The sequence below is a fragment of the Solenopsis invicta genome, chromosome 1, assembly GCF_016802725.1.
Source record: "Solenopsis invicta isolate M01_SB chromosome 1, UNIL_Sinv_3.0, whole genome shotgun sequence".
NCBI classification, from domain to species: domain Eukaryota; kingdom Metazoa; phylum Arthropoda; class Insecta; order Hymenoptera; family Formicidae; genus Solenopsis; species Solenopsis invicta.
In genome coordinates, this window is record NC_052664.1 from 9,441,681 (window position 1) to 9,460,389 (window position 18,709).

General features: G+C 31.2%; 1 long non-coding RNA gene across 2 annotated transcripts; it reads right to left on the reverse strand.

Moving 5' to 3' along the window:
- Positions 1 to 1,184: 1,184 nt before the first annotated feature.
- On the reverse strand, positions 1,185 to 18,705 carry LOC120357027. 2 transcript variants are annotated; one of them, XR_005574211.1, is made up of 4 exons: positions 18,591 to 18,705; positions 2,155 to 2,279; positions 1,932 to 2,080; positions 1,186 to 1,862 (listed from the first exon to the last, which is right to left on the reverse strand). It is a non-coding gene; the product is annotated as an uncharacterized LOC120357027 (long non-coding RNA). The 2 variants fall into 2 exon arrangements; XR_005574210.1 differs by having other exon boundaries at positions 1,185 to 1,862; positions 1,932 to 2,279.
- Between the last annotated feature and the right edge of the window lie 4 nt (positions 18,706 to 18,709).

Below are 18,709 nucleotides of genomic sequence, written 5' to 3' on the forward strand. Positions count from 1 at the left end.
CAACAAGAGACACAGGCGACACTGTGTAACACAGTGTCTACATTGGTGCTTTCCAACTATGACACAGAGAGACACAGAGCGACACTGCAAAACACAGCTCAATCTTAAGTTTGGCCGTGTCAGCCATCAATAGTGCCAACACATCGGGCAAATAAATTATTTTTTCAAGTATGGTACTGATACATTTTAGTTATGTTTAGTTACGTTTTGTCGCCTTAACATATAAAATTAAAATTATAGTTTGAATCTTTCGTTTCTTTACATGCTACATTTTTAAATTAGCACAATAGACTTATATTTTTACTAAAAATGTCTCGTGTTCAAAAATTATGTACCGGACCCAGAATTCTTAAATAGTAATCAATATTCATTATTTTTATTTAAAGAATTGTATAAGCCTAAGAAACAATGCATTCGTTGATTATTCATTATTCATACGTATTTCATCGGATTAAATTGCAAGTTCATTCTTTTGTCGGCATTGTAAAGAAGTTATTCCTACGTTGGATAATGTAAAATTCCTTCTTTAACGGGTCTGGATTTTCTACGGATAGATTTCTGATTCAATTCGAATCTGTGTTTTTTACTAAGTCAGTCTTTTACGCACTCTAGTGACCGTGTTTGGTAACTTATCTGTTCCAATTATGGCTCTGGCAGACCAGCGCGATTTGCGACACGCGACGCGCGATTATCCAATAGGCGTACATCTTTTCAAAAAATTGTAAACGCCTATTGGATAATCGCGCGTCGCGTGTCGCAAATCGCGCTGGTCTGCCAGAGCCATTAGACTACACAACTGTGTTACACTGTGTCTCTCCGTGTGACACTGTGTTACACTGTGGCACTCTTGTTGGAAAGCACCCTGTATAACCTGAATGGAACCGACTTGAACTGTCGTTTCGCGGTGGAGCATTACAGGGAAACTCTGAGTGGACCTGAATGGTTCTCAACAGCTCTAACGGCAGGTAATAAAACAGAACCAAGTTTTCACCCCAATTGCCCTCTATATCACTTCCGTCTAAAAGAACACTATCAAGTCGCTGGGTTTGTTCAGAGCGACTCCGAGCAGCTCCCGAGAGACAAAACGAACAATACTATGGCCGGTATTCATAGTCGATTCTTATATTTAAGATCGTCTTAAGTATCACCTTAAGATGCCATCAACCAATCAGAGAGCCGTATTAGCATCTTAAGACGTTGCTTAAGACAATCTTGAAATAAGACTCGACTATGAATACCGGCCTATATGACAGTATTGAGGCAGGAAGGATATCCGGTTTCAGTCATGTTACCTACAACAAAATGGCCATTCCAATGCCGCTTTAATGCCGCTCTTGCTTGGCATTATGACACGATATCGAAAAAACACACTCGATAATCACAATTAATATGCTCAACGGTGCTCAGCGGTCAACCGGCTCAGTTGTCAAACCTGTCAAACACATACGCACTAAGCTAATCTACGCGTAGACGCCATTTTCTTGTTGGGTAAGATGGCCGAATCTGGATATCCTGCCGGACACAGCTATTCAGCCGAAGGTAGCGATCTAGTTGTTAGATAGATATCTGTGACTATAACTATTGCTATATATTGATAATTATTAGTTGATTAATCTATTGATTACTACCACTGATAAATTATTAGTTAATTGTTATGCATTTTTTTAAACATAAAAAAATTACGCACATTTTTAAATTCACGAGCAACTAATCTTTTTTTATCTTCTGTATCTAGCATCTTCATTATTGGAGCAATATAATTAAAATATTTCATAACATTTGTTATGATAGAATGAAAAGTAGATTCTGCTACATTAAATCTAGATATAATATCCCGTATCACACATTTGGTTCCTGCAAACCTGTAAATATAATATTATTAAATATTTATATGTATATACATTAATTACATAAATATATAAAAAACATACCATAAGAGGGCTAATAGTTGTACATCACTATTTATTGTTTTACGCTCCACCATGCTACCACTATGCTCTGTTGTTGTATTATAAATTTTCAAATTTAAATACATATTATTTAATATATCGAACGTGCTTCGTTTCAAACAAAAATGTTGCTGAAATTAATAACAGATGTTTTAAATCTAAAATAACAAATATTTAAGATATGTTGAAATTTCGTATAGCATACCTCCTTGTCAGATTATTCATTAATAATTTCCATCATATTTTTCATTTTTGGAATATTTTCACATTTCATTAATATTGTCATTATCTCTTCATCGCTGGAACTGCTTGAACTATCTAATAATTCGTCTAATAACAATATTTTTTCTATCATATTTTTGCCATCTTCTGCCATTATATACGTTGTATCAATTTTGTACTAAACTATAAGTACGGAAGGCATTGAACCGCACTGCCAAAAATCTCGGTGCGGTTCAGTTAATTCTGTACTAATGTAGTGCGTTCAATCGAACATAAAAGTATCACTGAACTACCCTGATAGCCACTTGTCTGTGTTGTTGTTGTAATGTTGTCAAAAACAAAGGGCATTAATTTTTAGCAAATTTAGAACAAGGTGTGTGTCTCTTTGGTTTGACATTCATATGAATTCAGCACGTTTTGCTGCACGTATTTGCTGTCAACGGTTTATCGCTATACATAAAAAGCAAAATGAGAGCAAGTTGCCAACAACATGTCGAAAATGGTTAAATATATGTTTTGTACTTTTTTCAAATATATAAAAAATAAATAAGTTAATTTTTCTTTCTGCTGAATTGTTACCACCCTGCCAAAAATGTGCAATAAAACCGATTTAAAAAAAGTAATCCAAATCGATCGAGATTTCTACACCAAAAATATGGTATTAAGACCGATTGAAAATAAGATCGGAATCCAGATAAATTTATTAAAACAGAATACATTAATATAATAAATGTTTAGTTTACAAAAAAGTATTTCTTGTATCCTTTTTGTTAAAAAGAATTAAATTTAAATTAAATATTTAATTTATGTACAAGATTAAATAACAATACAAATTGTTATTTACATATAAAAATATAAAATTTTATGTGGACCAATGTTCCACACACACATCACGTTTGAAAAGAATGAGAGCGAGTATTCGTCTCAAGCTTACAACAAGCAAGTCCTAAAAGCTTACGGAAGTATGAGCCGGGGTGTCCGCCGCGATGGCACCTAGATATAACGCCTGTGGCCGCATTTGACTCACGAGAAAACCTCCCGCGGCGGGGCCGCCTAGCGGTGACGCCAACACTCACTTGTTAAATCCATTTCAATCTGATATGATAGCCAAGTAAATAATTAATTTACTCCTGTTTATTTATTACATTACACACGCTCGCGCAAACATACAATCACATATGCACACGCGCGCACACACACACAAATCATTTTCAATATTTTATTTGGCTACAAGACAATAAAATATATATTTAATGTTTTTAACAAATACACGACAAAAGCACAACATCATTATCTTTTTTTTATTCTCCTCACGTTGTTCTTATGTTGCTGAAAATGATTGATAAAGCAAAATGTTTTCCACGAATAGAAATCATTTTGTTGGCAACAGAATAAGCAACAGTTGCTCTTCGTTTGCTTTGAATCTGCTGACATAAAATGTCTCAAATCTGCTCTCGTGTTGTTGAATATGTAGGACTATGCGTTACGTTTTCAGCAAATACACAGCAACTGGTCGAAAATTCATGCGCAGCATCAAGTTGCCTGATTTTGCAAAACATGCTTGGCTATTAGGGTAGAGTAGTGCAATTCAATCGAACACGTTTTTACTAACACCTTTTCAGTGCATTATCAATCGAACACATCATAAGTTTCTGAACCAGTGGAGTGCACGCCAACCGAATACAACACACTAGAAGAGGGCGCACTCAGTGCGCACCAATGCGCACTAGTGCATCCAATCGAATTCGCTATAGTTAGGCAACAATGAAGCAAAAATGGCCTCTTTTGCTTCAATGTTGAATAATTCAGTAAATGATAATCGTATAACGCTCAACTAAAATGCAAATTGAAGGTAAAGATTTACTCTTTTAAACGCTTTAAACTGTAATTTTTGTGGAATTTTTATTTCATACTGTGTAGCTTGCAAAGTTTGTAAAAAATATCCGACAAATGTAAAAATATTATAAAAACTTTGCCAAGCTGTACAGCGTAAAATAAAAATCGCACACAAATGCAGTTTACAGCATTCAAAAGCGTGGATCTTTTTCTTTAATTTGCGTTTTTATTGAGCTTTGTACGATTTTTTTTCACTGAGTTAGGCAACACTGAAGCAAAAATGGTTCTTTTTTTCAATGTTAAATAAATCGGTGAATAAAAATCGTACAATGCTCAACAAGTACGCAAATTAAAGATTCACGCTTTCGAACGCTGCATTTGTGTGCGATTTTTAATTCACGTCAAATAAACTCGCAAAATTCGTAATAAATTTTCCAAATTTAAACAAATTTAGGAAGTTGCTAAGTTTTGGCCATTTAAATCAACATGAAGTCAAAAGTAAAAAAACTTTTTAAAAAGATTTAGTAATTAAAAAATAATCCACGATATTTTTAATGTTTTATTGCATTATAAAAAATTTTTTATTTTGCAAATTTTTGATTTTTAAAAATTTTCTTGAACTTTTTTTTTATTTCCTAATATAAAAGAATCTTCGAGAAAAATCAACTTAGATAAAAAAACCTTTAAATCATTGTAAAGGTTTTGCCCTTTAAAACGAGCCCTGAAAAATCGTTTTTTTTTTCACGAAATTCAAATATTGACTTCAACAAAGATTAAGTGAGCGTTCAACAACAAAATTAAAGGATCACCAACAGTTATCCTCCAAAAAAAGTGTAACGTGATAAATCAACAAAAATGATAAATCAAATGTTTTAAAACGCATTTTACAACTTAATGTTTCTACATTTACTTTTAATATTGACTTTGAAAACGTATACTGATTTTTTACGGATAAAAATAAAAATGCGGCAAAATTTATTACGAATTTTGCGAGTTTATTTGACGTGAATTAAAAATTGCACACAAATGCAGTTTGCAGCGTTTGAAAGCGTAAATCTTTATCTTTAATTTGCGTACTTGTTGAGCGTTGTACAATTTTTATTCACCGATTTATTAACAATTGAAAAAACCCGTACAGCACAAAAATATTGCAGCAACATTGCAGAAATATTTCATCGCAAGATTGGAATATTGCAGAAATGTTGCAAAATATTGCTGCAATGTTTCAGCAATATTGCAGCAACGGTAAAATGTCCGCTTTATTAATATTGCTGAAATATTGCACGTAATGTTGCAGCAACATTGTAATATAACGTTTATGCAATATTATGTTCTGCGTACAATGGAAAAGTACTTGCAATAATATTGCAGTAAAACATTACACAGTGTACAGCAATGGAGAAATACTTGCAGCAATATTGCAGCAACATTGCTATAACGTTGGAATGTTAATTGATGCAAACTTATGTATTGTATGGATTAAATATCAGACATAAAAAAAAGAGAAATAAATATTAAACGAAACGCACAATAAATACAAATAAGACATAAAATATTATATTTACTGTGCATTTTACATTTAAGAGGGAAAGGTCATCGGCGGAAAAAACTAATTTTCATAAATTTTTTTGCGGCACAAAATTTTTAATAAACTCTATAACTTTTCTTACATATTTTTTATAATTCTACATCTACAAATTATAAGAAATATGTGAGAAAAGTTATGGACATTTTATTGAAAGTCTTATGCCGCAAAAAAATTTATAAAAATCAACTTTTTTCTACTTTTTCCTAACCTTTCCTCGTTAATCTGTATTTCTAATTTTGAATGAATTTATTTCAACTTCAGCTATAGCCAAGAAGTGGGACTTGGTTTACAGAAATACTTAACCACGCATACTTTCACACTCTCACGCATACTATCCCCCACTATCTCTGTCTCACCTCCTATCCCCTTTGCCCTACCTCCTTGTCAATCGACTATTTCCCTCTACTCTTCTTCCCGTTATCTCAACTTACCTCCTACTTTCATAGGTCAAATTTTACAATAATACATTAACAATAAAATTAATAGAAATCTTTTTACAAAATGTACAAATCTTATGTCTAATCGACTAGCGATTATTACATATGTTTACATGTTTACACTTAACTAACTATGTACATTCTAATATTCTTTCTAGCTTCTATATATAACTCTAAATATAATAATAATAATGTTCTAGCCTCTCTAATCTACATCATTGTCCTCATCGCTCTTTCTATACTTCTCTTTCTCTCTCCAAAACTTAATTAATATTTTCTCTTTCCTTTCATCTCAATCTTTGTTTCCCATTACTCTTTCCTTAACATTATCTCCTATTCCTACGAACCATTCCCTAGCCACCACACAATCTCGAGTAAAATGTTCCATATTATCTTTCCCTTTTTTACAAAAAATACATCTTCTTTTTCCTTCTTCTAGCCAATATTTATTATCGTTCTCCATATTACCACATCTTAATCTAACTAGAGCTCTTATTCCCTCGCTACTCATGCCCCCACTTATGATTTCCTGTTCTATGTATTTTGGTATGCTACCCTCTCCGGTGAAATCCTTATATATATCTTTTATTATATCTAGCCTTTCTTATTTTACTATCTTCCACCTGTTTCTGCATATCTCTTTCTTTTTCTCTAATTTCCTTTATTAAATTTTTTTCTTTCCTTGGCATATTATCTATCGCAATTAACCCCCAGTCATTCCTATTATAATACCTTTCTCTTTCTCTACGTTATAGCTCTATCCATCCTTCTCTTCTTTTTTCTTCCCAACATGTCTAAACCCATCTTTCTTCTCCCATTTCCTTTATCTTTTCTTCATACTTCCTGGCTCTAATGTCCCACTCTACCTTTAGCTTATTTATTTCTAGTGGGTTCAAATCCCACCGGCGCCAATGCGTTTTTAAAAATCAATGCGTAATCGTAATTAGTAAAATAAAATATATGCAAATTAGATTAACCTATAATAAAAATAAGAATAAAATCTGCAAAAAAACTAAAAAAAATTTTTTTATAATAAAAATTTTTGAAATTTTTAAATAAAAATGCTTGATTTTTGCTGCCAGCGTGACGTCAAAACTTGTCAGCACGGCGTATTTGATTTGTGCTAGCAGTCTGCCGTCAGATTGTGTTGCGCATATCATGTTTGAATTCTGCCGCCTATCTGGCGTCATGTGCTGGCAGCACGGCATGCTCGCCTGGTGCTGTCATTCTGCTGACATAAAATATCAACGGGTTCTGTTAACAGAACGTACGCAGAATTAGAGATCAGTTGAGTTCAGTCTGTCAACACGTTTTGATCGAATCTGCCGCCAGTCTGCCGACACAGTGCTAACATTTTGCTGACTGGGAACTTACTTACTTTTTTCGTCTCCTCTAGTCTGAACGATACTCTCCGATCATTAGATTTATCCTCTGTCACTAACTTTTTTTGTCTAAGGTCCCTGCTTCCTTCCTTACCGACATCTCTCGCCTTGCTCGTCATCCTGCCCTAACCTTACTTCTAGCCCGCTTCCTATGCACGTTAAATTCCTCCTATTTCTCGCCTCCCCAACTCTCCCTTCAATCACCTTAGCTTCTCACCCTTCTTTCTTCCGCACCTCTTTCGCACCCCTCCGCTAACTTAATTAATCTAATACGCTATACACTCTCGACCACACACTCTTTCACACATCCGATCGCATGCGCGCCACCTAACCAAGTCCGTATTTCTAATTTTTTTGTTTTTAATATTTAATAGAGGAAAAAAGGGTAACATGGCAACCATTTTTATTTTAATCATTTTGTTTCTAATTAATATTTTCTATTGAAACTTGAACGATTACATTCGTCAAAGTGTTGTTTGACAGATTCTAGGTTCAAAGTAATGAGACATTTATTATTTAAGACGTAATTTATAAAAATCTAATGCTCTGCAGAGAGCGTCTCAACTGATGTTCGAAACGTAATTGAGACGTCGCTGAGACGTAACTAACATCCCCATTTCTGGTGACAGCAACGTTGTAATGACGTGTATTTTGTGACTTATGCACTAATTGTGACCTGAAAATTATCGACCAATTTTGAAAAATTAAGATTGGTTTTTACTGCATTATGTACGTAAAATACTTGCTAGATAAAATGTATAATAGTTTTACACTGAGAGAAGAGAATGATTGCAATTACCATAATTCAACTGTAATTTATAGTGGTTTTTGGTGCGATCTATAAATTATAGTAATTCTGAATTATAATATTCTACTTTTTATGTATAGTTACATCTATTATGTTTATATGGTTCCAAATATTGGAAGTTTAAAAAGGTTAGTTTTAATCATATAGTAAATTAAAACATCTTCCACTTGATTTTATTTTCAAGGAAATTCATCACAAAAATTATTCTACTCTAATAGAACATCGGTGAAAAATCTTATAATGCTCCGCCTTTTATACCATTTACGTGTTTTCTTTCTTACGAGAAAACGCAATAACAGCCATCTAGTGACGGTTTCGTGTACTACTATACGCAGAGAAAAAAGTATTTGTGACTACAATTGCATGGTTAAGGAAATTATTATGAGAGATGCATCGGATAGTGATTTTTACCGGATAGCCGCCCAGCAAACACAGTTACATAACAGCAATGTTAATAAAATAAAATCGAAAGTAACACGCTATATAACATGCGCGTTACATGTAATGTCCATGTTAGTTGTAATTTCCCACTCATAAGAAAAATAACAGTTACATAACAGTTGTATCATATTTGTTATACAGCCCTGCTGAAAATGTACGATTAAAACCGATAAAAAAAAAAGTAATCCGAATCGATCGGGATTTCTGCACCGAAAATATAGTATTAAAACCGATTGAAAATAAAAACCCAATCGAAACCCAGATAGATTTATTAAAACAGAATACATTAATGTAAATGTAATAAATGTTTAATTTACAAAAAACATTTCTTGTATCTTTTTCGTTAACAAGGATTAAAAAAAAATTAAATTTGAATTAAACATTTTATTTAAGTACAAAATTAAATAACAATACAAATTGTTATTTACACATAAAAATATAAAATTTTATATGGAACAGCGTTCCACACATACACATCATGTTTGAAAAAAGTGAGAGCGAGTATTCGTCTCGAGGTTACAATAAGCAGCTCCTAAAAGTCTCACTGAAGTATGAGCTGGGGAGTCGGCCGCTGTGACGCTTAGATATAACGCATGTGGCCGCACTCTACTCACGAGAAAATATCCCACGGCGTGGCCACCTAGTGGTGGCGCCAGAACTCACTTGTTAAATCCATTTTAATTCAAAATTACAGAATTTCATAAATTATAATTAAATCAAATTTTAATGCAATGTGACCCGTTGAGACGCTAACAATTCTTATGTACCATTTTTAAATAGATATTTTGATGACAATACTATAAATCACGTTAACAAATTTGTAAAATTGTCCGAAAGTTATGTTTTTTTTTGGCAATTAATAATTCTTGACAACCGTCAAGAAAAAAATAGTTTCCGAACAATTTTACAAATTAGTAAAAATGATGTACAATGTTATTTTATCAAAATAGCTTTTTATTTAAAAAATAGCACGCAAGAATTTTTAGCGTTTCAGCATATCGTTTCTCGCTACTAATGTCAGGATTTTGAAACGTGGTCGCTGAGAGTATTTAGGAGTCTTAATGCAAATGAATTAAAATTTTAAAAAATTTATATATTATGCATTACACTTAAATAATTCACGAAAGCGATATTAAAATCAATTACGATTCGTATATAATTAAAACCGATTACTTTTTAATCCGCTCGTGGATTGAATCGATTAAAACAGATTAAAATCAATTAAAAAGGATTCCGTTTTAATTGGTTTTAATCGTACATTTTTGGCAGGGAGGAGTCGTATTAATAATTCAGTTTTATAACAGTTATATTATTAAAATGAAATGTTTGTTATATAAACCTGATAAACGGCAGTTATATGACTGTTATAAGTTATTGTGTTGTAATATCAACAATTCAATTTTACATAACTACAATATTGCTAGAATGTAAAAATTCGTTATATAACGTGACACACACAAGTTATATAACTATTATTTATTGTGTTTGCTGGGCGGATACCGCGATAGTATTTCCCAACTGTACATTACTCTACGTAACGTTTTCACAATTACGTGTTAAATTTAATTACATTAAATGAAAAACATCATTTTTAAAAAGTGAAATGTTATTTATCTTTAAAATATAAGTCATAATACAAAAGAAAATTCAACAAACAGCTAATTAATTAAAACATTCAAATTATTTAATTACGTCGCAGCAACGTGCACAAGACGTATCATATTTTCTGCGACTTTGTGATCAAAACAGCACGTCTCTGTTACGTACGGTGCAGGCAGAGTTTGTATAATTCAAAATGTGTATAGCTAAATAAAAAGATAAATAATAAAAAAAACACTCAAGTGTATGTAGATTCGTGTGATAATACACTCAAGTTTAAGAATAATAAGAAAATATGAGTAATTAAAGGTTAAAGGTGAAACTTGAAAAAATTTAGAAGTGCTCAAAAGTAAAAATGCCTTATAATAATTGTCACTTTTTATGTATTGTCATATTAACATCACTAAAAAACGGCGGGCTACTAAATGAATAACTCCATAAGCAATTGTTAGAATACGTCATCTAATAACAAAGATAATAAGGATAACCATATTGTCGACAGTAACCATACTTTCTTCTCCTTTAATCATTTCTATTCCTTCATTGTACGTAAGACCTTACTCATGGATTATATCCCACATAGCACGTAATATTGCAGTGATATCACAGCAATATCACTTTTTCATTGCAATATTACAAATGAAATATTGCAGAAATATCATAAAATATTACTGTAATATCACAGTAATATCTAAATGTCCGCAAAAACGCATCACAGTAATATTACTGTGATATTTCACAATATTTCTGTGATGTTTATGTGATATTTAAATGATATTGCAAGGAATTAAATAAATGAATTATTTTATAATTATTTTATTATTTTAATTATTTTAATATTATTGTTGTGATATTTTATAGTTGTATTACCGTAATATTATATAATACTTCTGTGATAGTTACACATTATTGCGAAGAGTTAAATAAATAACACAGCATTAAACAAAATGCTTTATTAGAATTATAGCTATAGATTTTAATGCTTATATTTATTATGTAATTTAATATACATTTTTAAGTGAGAGACTGCACACCAAATAACTATCGGTTTAAAACACAGTTCTAAATTAAACAAGATTAATAATATTATATCAAATTGAAAATCAATTTGATAATTACATTGATGCTAACAAGCATCTAAAAGTGAAAACCCTTTTTCCCCTTAAAAAATTGCAAAATTTGTTGCAAAAAATAACACCTCAGCTAATAGGGATCGAACCTGGGACTTTCCAACTTTCCGAGACAAGTGTCTTTCGCAAATTCTTTATAGTTTTTAAGGGAAAAAAATGTTTTTACATTTACATTGCTTGTTAGCATTAGTTATTATTAAATTGATTTTTAATTTAATATTCTCAGATAGCAAGTTTCCTTCATGTTGCGATCAATTTGATAAAAATTACATTGCCTAAGTTTTGATCTTTATTGAGGAAAGCGGCTTCCGCTTTTGCTTATGATTTTGCCGGCAATGTATGCCAGAAACAACTGTGCGCAACCGGAGGGAAACTTTCCCTCCGGTGAGAAAATTTCCCTCTTCTGTTTTATAATTATTCTATTTTTATAATAACTTAAGTTATTTTATTATTACACCTCATAATCCCAATAAGCAAAACAATATTTTTATATTGTAAAAAACAGTTTACGTAAAAAAATTCTCACACATGTATTTTCCAAATTTATAAGTTATAAACACTTACATGATTGATTAATATTCTATTTCATAAGACACACCTTTCTTATAACATTGTGTATCAAAACGCGTTAAAGTATATTTTTATCTAAATTTGCATTTGATGAAGCCTCATTTTATATAATTATCAAAATATCAACTTGTCAAATATAAATATCAAACCTAATTATATCACAAAAGCATTATTTTTATTTACGTATGTATATTAGCTTATTCTGTTAACGCAATGCAATACCAAAAAGGTTAACCCCTTCAATAATACCTCTTCAAACTCTTACCACACTGTTACCACACTTTTATTCTAATTTTGAAATACATACAATTTATTAATTCCCTAAATTTTCACCTTTTTGCTATCACGGCTGATGGGAAAAAAGTTCACGTGAAAAAGTTCATATTTCCGCTCATGAGTGAGTTGTATGATCCCGTGGAATCGTACATGATCGTGCAGTTCACGTGAAACTTTTCACTTTACACGTTTTTGCCCTAGAGAAAATGTTACATGATCGACCCCATGGATGAGCCCTTGGGTCGATCATGAAACTTTTTCCCTAAGGCGGAAACGTGAAAAGTGAAAAATTTCTCCATTAACTTCAATGGTAAAGATTTTTACTTTTCACGTTTCCGCCCTAGGGAAAAAATTTCATGATCGACCCCTTTACATGACGTTTTCTGTTCCAGGGGGTCGATCATGAAACTTTTTCCCTAAAGCGGAAACGAGAAAAGTGAAAAATTTCTCCATTAACTTCAATGGTAAAGATTTTCACTTTTCACGTTTTGGCCCTAGGGAAAAAGTTTCATGATCGACCCCTTGAACTCCCTGAATTAGTGTACACTTAAGGCTGCGTTCAGATTCCCCACCCGAGTGCACCCAGGCACCTAAAGAGCGTTCAGATTCCTTTAGAGTGCCCCTACCGGACATTAGGTGGGTCGTTCATTTTATCACTCTGTCTATCTCGAGAGAGTGGAAAAACCACATGGGTCCTTGAGCCGGGTGAAACGGGTGGGTGACATAAAGGTGCGTTCCAAAATGTATCGCTATAAAAATTTCTATATATTTGTGATAAAGCTCGTATATTTAAAACAAATTAAAAATAAAAAAATAAATTTAATTTAAAATATTATAGTAAATAAAAATTAAAATGTATAAATATAATAAAGAAAAACGTTAATAACCAAGTAAAGTTTAAACGTTTTGTTTATTATTCTGTTTATGTAATTACAGATTAATAAATATTAATCTTTTATTCTATTAATGTAAGGTTTCTTGGTCTACAGTCTCACAAAACCGTTATATAAATATTTATATTTGAGATTAGTATGTTAAAGATTTTTAGTATTATTAAATATTTTCTGATACTAATAAAATATACTGTTTGTTTTCTGTTCCTGAACTCCCTGAATTAGTGTGCACTTAAAGTGAAATAGATATATATTTGAAAGTTAGTAAAAACAAGAAGGAACGTTCCAGTGCAGTCTAGTGCAGGAATAGAAAACAAGCCTATACATATAATAGATGATATGCGCAATATATATCTTCATCTAATTTGTTAAAATAAAAATTTATTTTCATTGTTTAAATTGATTCGTCCTATTCTACTAACATTTAATTTTCATCTACTTTAGTTATATTGATAAGAATATTCATAGTAAAATATTTATGTATTATCTTTATCGTTTATCTTAATTTATTATGTAATTTATTCTGAATCTGAGATATTTATGTTACTATTTCTCAGCGTTATTTGCTAAACACACCCAATGTTTGAGAGTGCGTTCAGATTCCATAAACCACTAGGGAGCTTTTCATTAGCTCCGCCCATTTACCCAGTCACCCAGAGATCACTCACCGGGTGGAGAATCTGAACGCAGCCTTAAATGAAATAGATATATATTTGAAAGTTAGTGAAAGCAAGAAGGAACGTTTCAGTACAGTCTAGTGCAGGAATAGAAAACAAGCCTATGTAGGCTGTGTTCCGTTTTTACTGGCAGTGCAGTAAATGTGACGTCATGACAGTACACTGTCACAACTGTTCCAATATTACTGCATTACTGCCAGCACTGCTATAGCATCGTATTTCGGAACAGCATAGTAGCCATATTGCACTGTAGCTACCTCACCTTGGAAGCTGCAGTAGTCACAGTGGCAATATGGCTACCATTCATGACGTCATTGATGTTACTAGATGCTGTCGGAGTGCGCTGCGTACCAATAACGGAACGGATTTTTCACCACTGCCAGTACTGGCAGTTATATCGGAACACAGCCGTACTAGAGTATATAATGAGAGAAGCCTATATAGAAAGAAGCGACATTGATGTCCAAAGCTCTGATTGGTAATCTTATTGATACTTGATTGGCTAAACGAGCAGCCATATTGTGACCACAGCTGTTTGCAGAATGATACGAATGGTGTTTGATGATGTTAGAGCGGTCCCAAAATGGCGGTGGAGGACTCAATTGGATATTGAAGGTTGTGGTGGGGGTTTGATGTCGCTTCTCTCTTTATATAGGACTTTACTATGTACACCCAAGGACTTTGATTCTGTCCATGGGGAAATTTTCCAAACTGAGAAGTCGCTATCTTTCTACATTCTTACAGTTCATGATTAACGTAACAACCAATAAGCTCTAGTTGTTTTATTAATCATGAACTGCGAGTATGTAGAAAGTGGTGACTTCTCAGTTTGGAAAATTTCCCCATGGACAGAATCAGGCCCAGTTTCACAACTTTGGGTTTAATCCGAGCTTAGTTGAACTACCGTCAAGTTTAACGCCACGGTTAAACTTCTATCGCGTTTCACAACCAGATTTTAACTCTAGGTTACGTAAACCTATAATCTATGCAAAGAAACTTCAACAGACTTATCTTTCTTCTAGAACAAGTAGTGTGATTGGTTGTTACCGAAGAGTAGGGAATGAGATATTACAGGTTCTATACACCAAAGCAAAAAATAATGAACAAATTTAAAAGTTTTAAAGTTTTCTTCTTACATGTTTCCAAATCAGTTTGAACTAAACAATTAAATTCAATTGTTACTGTAAAAATTTACACTTTATTAAGTACATTAAACATTGGAACACTAATTAGAAAAAAATTTCTCATAAAATAAAGAACAACAGATTAGAATAAAAGACAAAATTGAGTTTTGAAAAAAATAAATAAATCTAAAAGACAGCCACTCGAAATAAAAAAAAGCTGTTCTTTGGAAAAACACATATATGGTCATCGTAATTATAGTATGTAATCTATAAGTACTAATTTAATAATATTACAAAACTATTTTTACTGTTCTGTTTTATGAGAAATTTTTTCTTTGATTTCTCTTAAGACTGCAGTAACAGATTCCTTGGTTAAGCGAAATCGAGCATAAAAATCAATGTCATCAAATTCTTCAAATTCTTCAAAATATGACGGTCGTCTTCTAATTATTCTCGGGCGTCGATTTATTATTTGCACAAAATCTTCATCGTTAGATGACGATAACATATATTCCAGAGCCATATCTTGCAACATAACCTTTTTACAATTCCGTGGAGATATCAGCCATGAAGTACAATACTCGAAAGATTACTGAAAGCAGTGGCGCTGCAGTATTAAACCTCGGTTATCTACCTTAAACGCCCGAATTTCGCCGTTCAACTTTAACCGCAGTTTAACAACGTTAACCGAGGTTTAAGACAGTTATGGGACACAATATTTTCCGTAAACCAAGTTTAAAGGTTTAAACTCCGGTTAAACTAAGTTGTGAAACTGGCCCTCAAAGTCCTTGGGTGTACACCTAATTATATATTTATCTCATCTATATATTTATATCTCGAATATATATTTATCTCATCTCGAGTGCAAACATTTTTGGTGATTTCAAGCAACTCGAACAAACCTATAAACTGCGAGTATGTAGAAAGATAGCAACTGTTTAGTTTGAAAAATTTCCCCATGGGCAGAATCAAACCGTTTGTTTTCTGTTCCCGAACTCCCTAAATTAGTGTGCACTTAAAATGAAATAGATATATATTTGAAAGTTAGTGAAAGCAAGAAGGAACGTTCCAGTGCAGTCTAGTGTAGGAATAGAAAACAAGCCTAAATACGTTGGGTGTGCATGTACATTAAATACACGGCCAAAAGTATCATTTTGTATTCTATTATAAGAAAAATATATGTGGCAGTCAAAACAAAAAATAATTAACATATAATATATATTATTAAAACAGAATAAATTTTTTTATATTTACTATAAATGAACAAAATATTTATAAAAATGTTTACAAAATATTACTACAAATATTTTATTTATTATAAATATTTATATTAATAGTTTTGTAAATATTTATTCTTCATTTACCATAAATATTTTAGAAAATATTTAATAAGTATTTTAACAATACTTTGGATACACATTTTTATAATCTTTTTTTATCATGTATATAAAATATGTATAAAATATTTCTATAATATTTATAAAAAAAATTATAATAAATATTTATTAATATTTATCATAAATATTGTGTGCTATCTAGGTATAACATACATATTTCATTGAAATATATTAAAATACATAAATATATAATTTTAATCAATTATGATGTTAACATACATTTCTTTATATTTGGAGGAAATATTATAATAAAGAATTGTCGAAAACTATTTATAACAAGTTATTGGAAATTTTATACTAATAAAAGTTTCGTACACTATTGTCCTTCAGTTGCCTGAGAAACAGTTTCCTTCCTATTGCCTTTAAATAATCTTATACAAAAGGATTGCGATATAACAACGTGACTGCAACCGAAGCGAAACTTGTAATTAGCAAGTATTTCTCCTTTTGTGCAAAGAATGCATTGCTATCTGGGTTATGATATTACTAATTCTTGTACAACTTAGAATCATGTTCTAAGACCAAAAAATTATTCGGCGTGCAGTTTCATAAACTTGAAAAGGGGTATATCACATAATAAATATCAGCACTAAAGTCTAGCTAATGAGTTATAAGGCATTTCGTTTAATGTGTGTTTTTACGGGTCGATGTTTCTTTATTTAATTAATTTAAATTAATAAATTATTTTAATTATTTTTTTATTACGTTGTTTGTTTAATATTATTTAAAAAATTGTTACGTGTAATATATTATTACATAATGTAAGTAGTTAATAGAGGAGAGAGAGTATTATGGCTACTGTCGACAAGCGGCTACCCTTATTATTTACGTTATTCTAATAATTGCTAGTGGAGTTATTCGTTTAGTAGCCCGCTATTTGTTAGTGATGCTAATATGCCAATACATAATAATTGACAATTGTTATAAGGCATTTTACTTTTATGCACTTTTAAACTTTTTCAAGGTACGCTTTTAACTTTAATTACATATACTTCCTCATTATTCGTAAACTTGAGTGTATTATACGAATGTACATACACTTGAGTGTTTTCTTGTTATTTAACTTTTTATTCGGCTGTACACGTTTCAAGTTAAAATAATAACTTGGAATTTTGTTAATATTGTTTCTTAAGCAAAATTTTGATATTAAAATATTTCTTTGATACATTGATTGTCATTCTAAAGGGCGGTGTTTAAAAACATCAGAGACATTATTTTATACTTGTTTAATGTTAAACAGGAAAAAAATAATATTTCCGATAAAATTTCTAATGGTATATCTAAAGTTTCTGAACGCAGAAAAATTCTAAATCAGGAAAATTCTAAACAATGGGAAATTAAAAATATATAATTTTGTAAGAAGGTATACTGTGTTTCTTTTAAACTAAAGTAATTTTTTAAAATTGTTTTTATGGATAGTCATATTACAACCACTTTTTTTCCATCACCGATTATGCAGTGCATTAAATTTTTCTAAATTACGTCCTAAATAATAAATATTTCATTATTTTGAGTCTAGAATCTGTCAAACCTTGCTTTGATGAATATAATCGTTCAAGTTTTAATAAAAAAATGTTTATTATAAACAAAATTATTCAATAAGGTAAAAATGGTTTCCATATTACCTTCTTCTTCTCTACAGTAAGTAATATCCCAGTCGGCACAGAGAATTCAAAAAGAATTCAGACTTATGTTATCATTCAAAATTTATTTTCAAACGCAAAAAGAACTCTTTTCAGAAAAAGAATTCTTTCTGCATTTCAAAATGAACACTAAATTGATGACATACATCTGAATTTTTTTTAAATTCTTTTTGAATCTGTGTGCCGACTGGGATTGCTACGAATTAAAAAATTATAAATTTAAATATCACTTTTAAAAACACAAACTGAGTAAATAACTTATAATTAAAACTTATAATAAAATTAAAAGTTTTAATAAGACATTTATATTTTAAATAGTATAACTTTGTGATATTTTAATAACGTCTTAGTGATATCGTTAACATCAATAAAACATAACTGAAACGTCATTTGAACCTACCTGCTGTTTAGAATATTGCAACAATATTATATTGCAACAATATTACTGTAATATTTCAATGTTATCTACTTGTAATATATCAGTAATATTTTTGTAATATTTTATAATAATATATAATGTTTTTGATTTTTTATATTGCAATATTACAGCAAAATTGTAATAATATTTTGTGCTATATGGGTTAAGATTTTATATTTAAAATTAATCTGTATAAATACCGTCTAGGATCGAACTGAGATATGAGAGCATCTTCGGACGTGAATCGACTCTTTTGAATGATATTGCCACTACCGCCACTCCTTCGCCGACGTGAAGTTGCCGCAGGTCGCACGCGCTC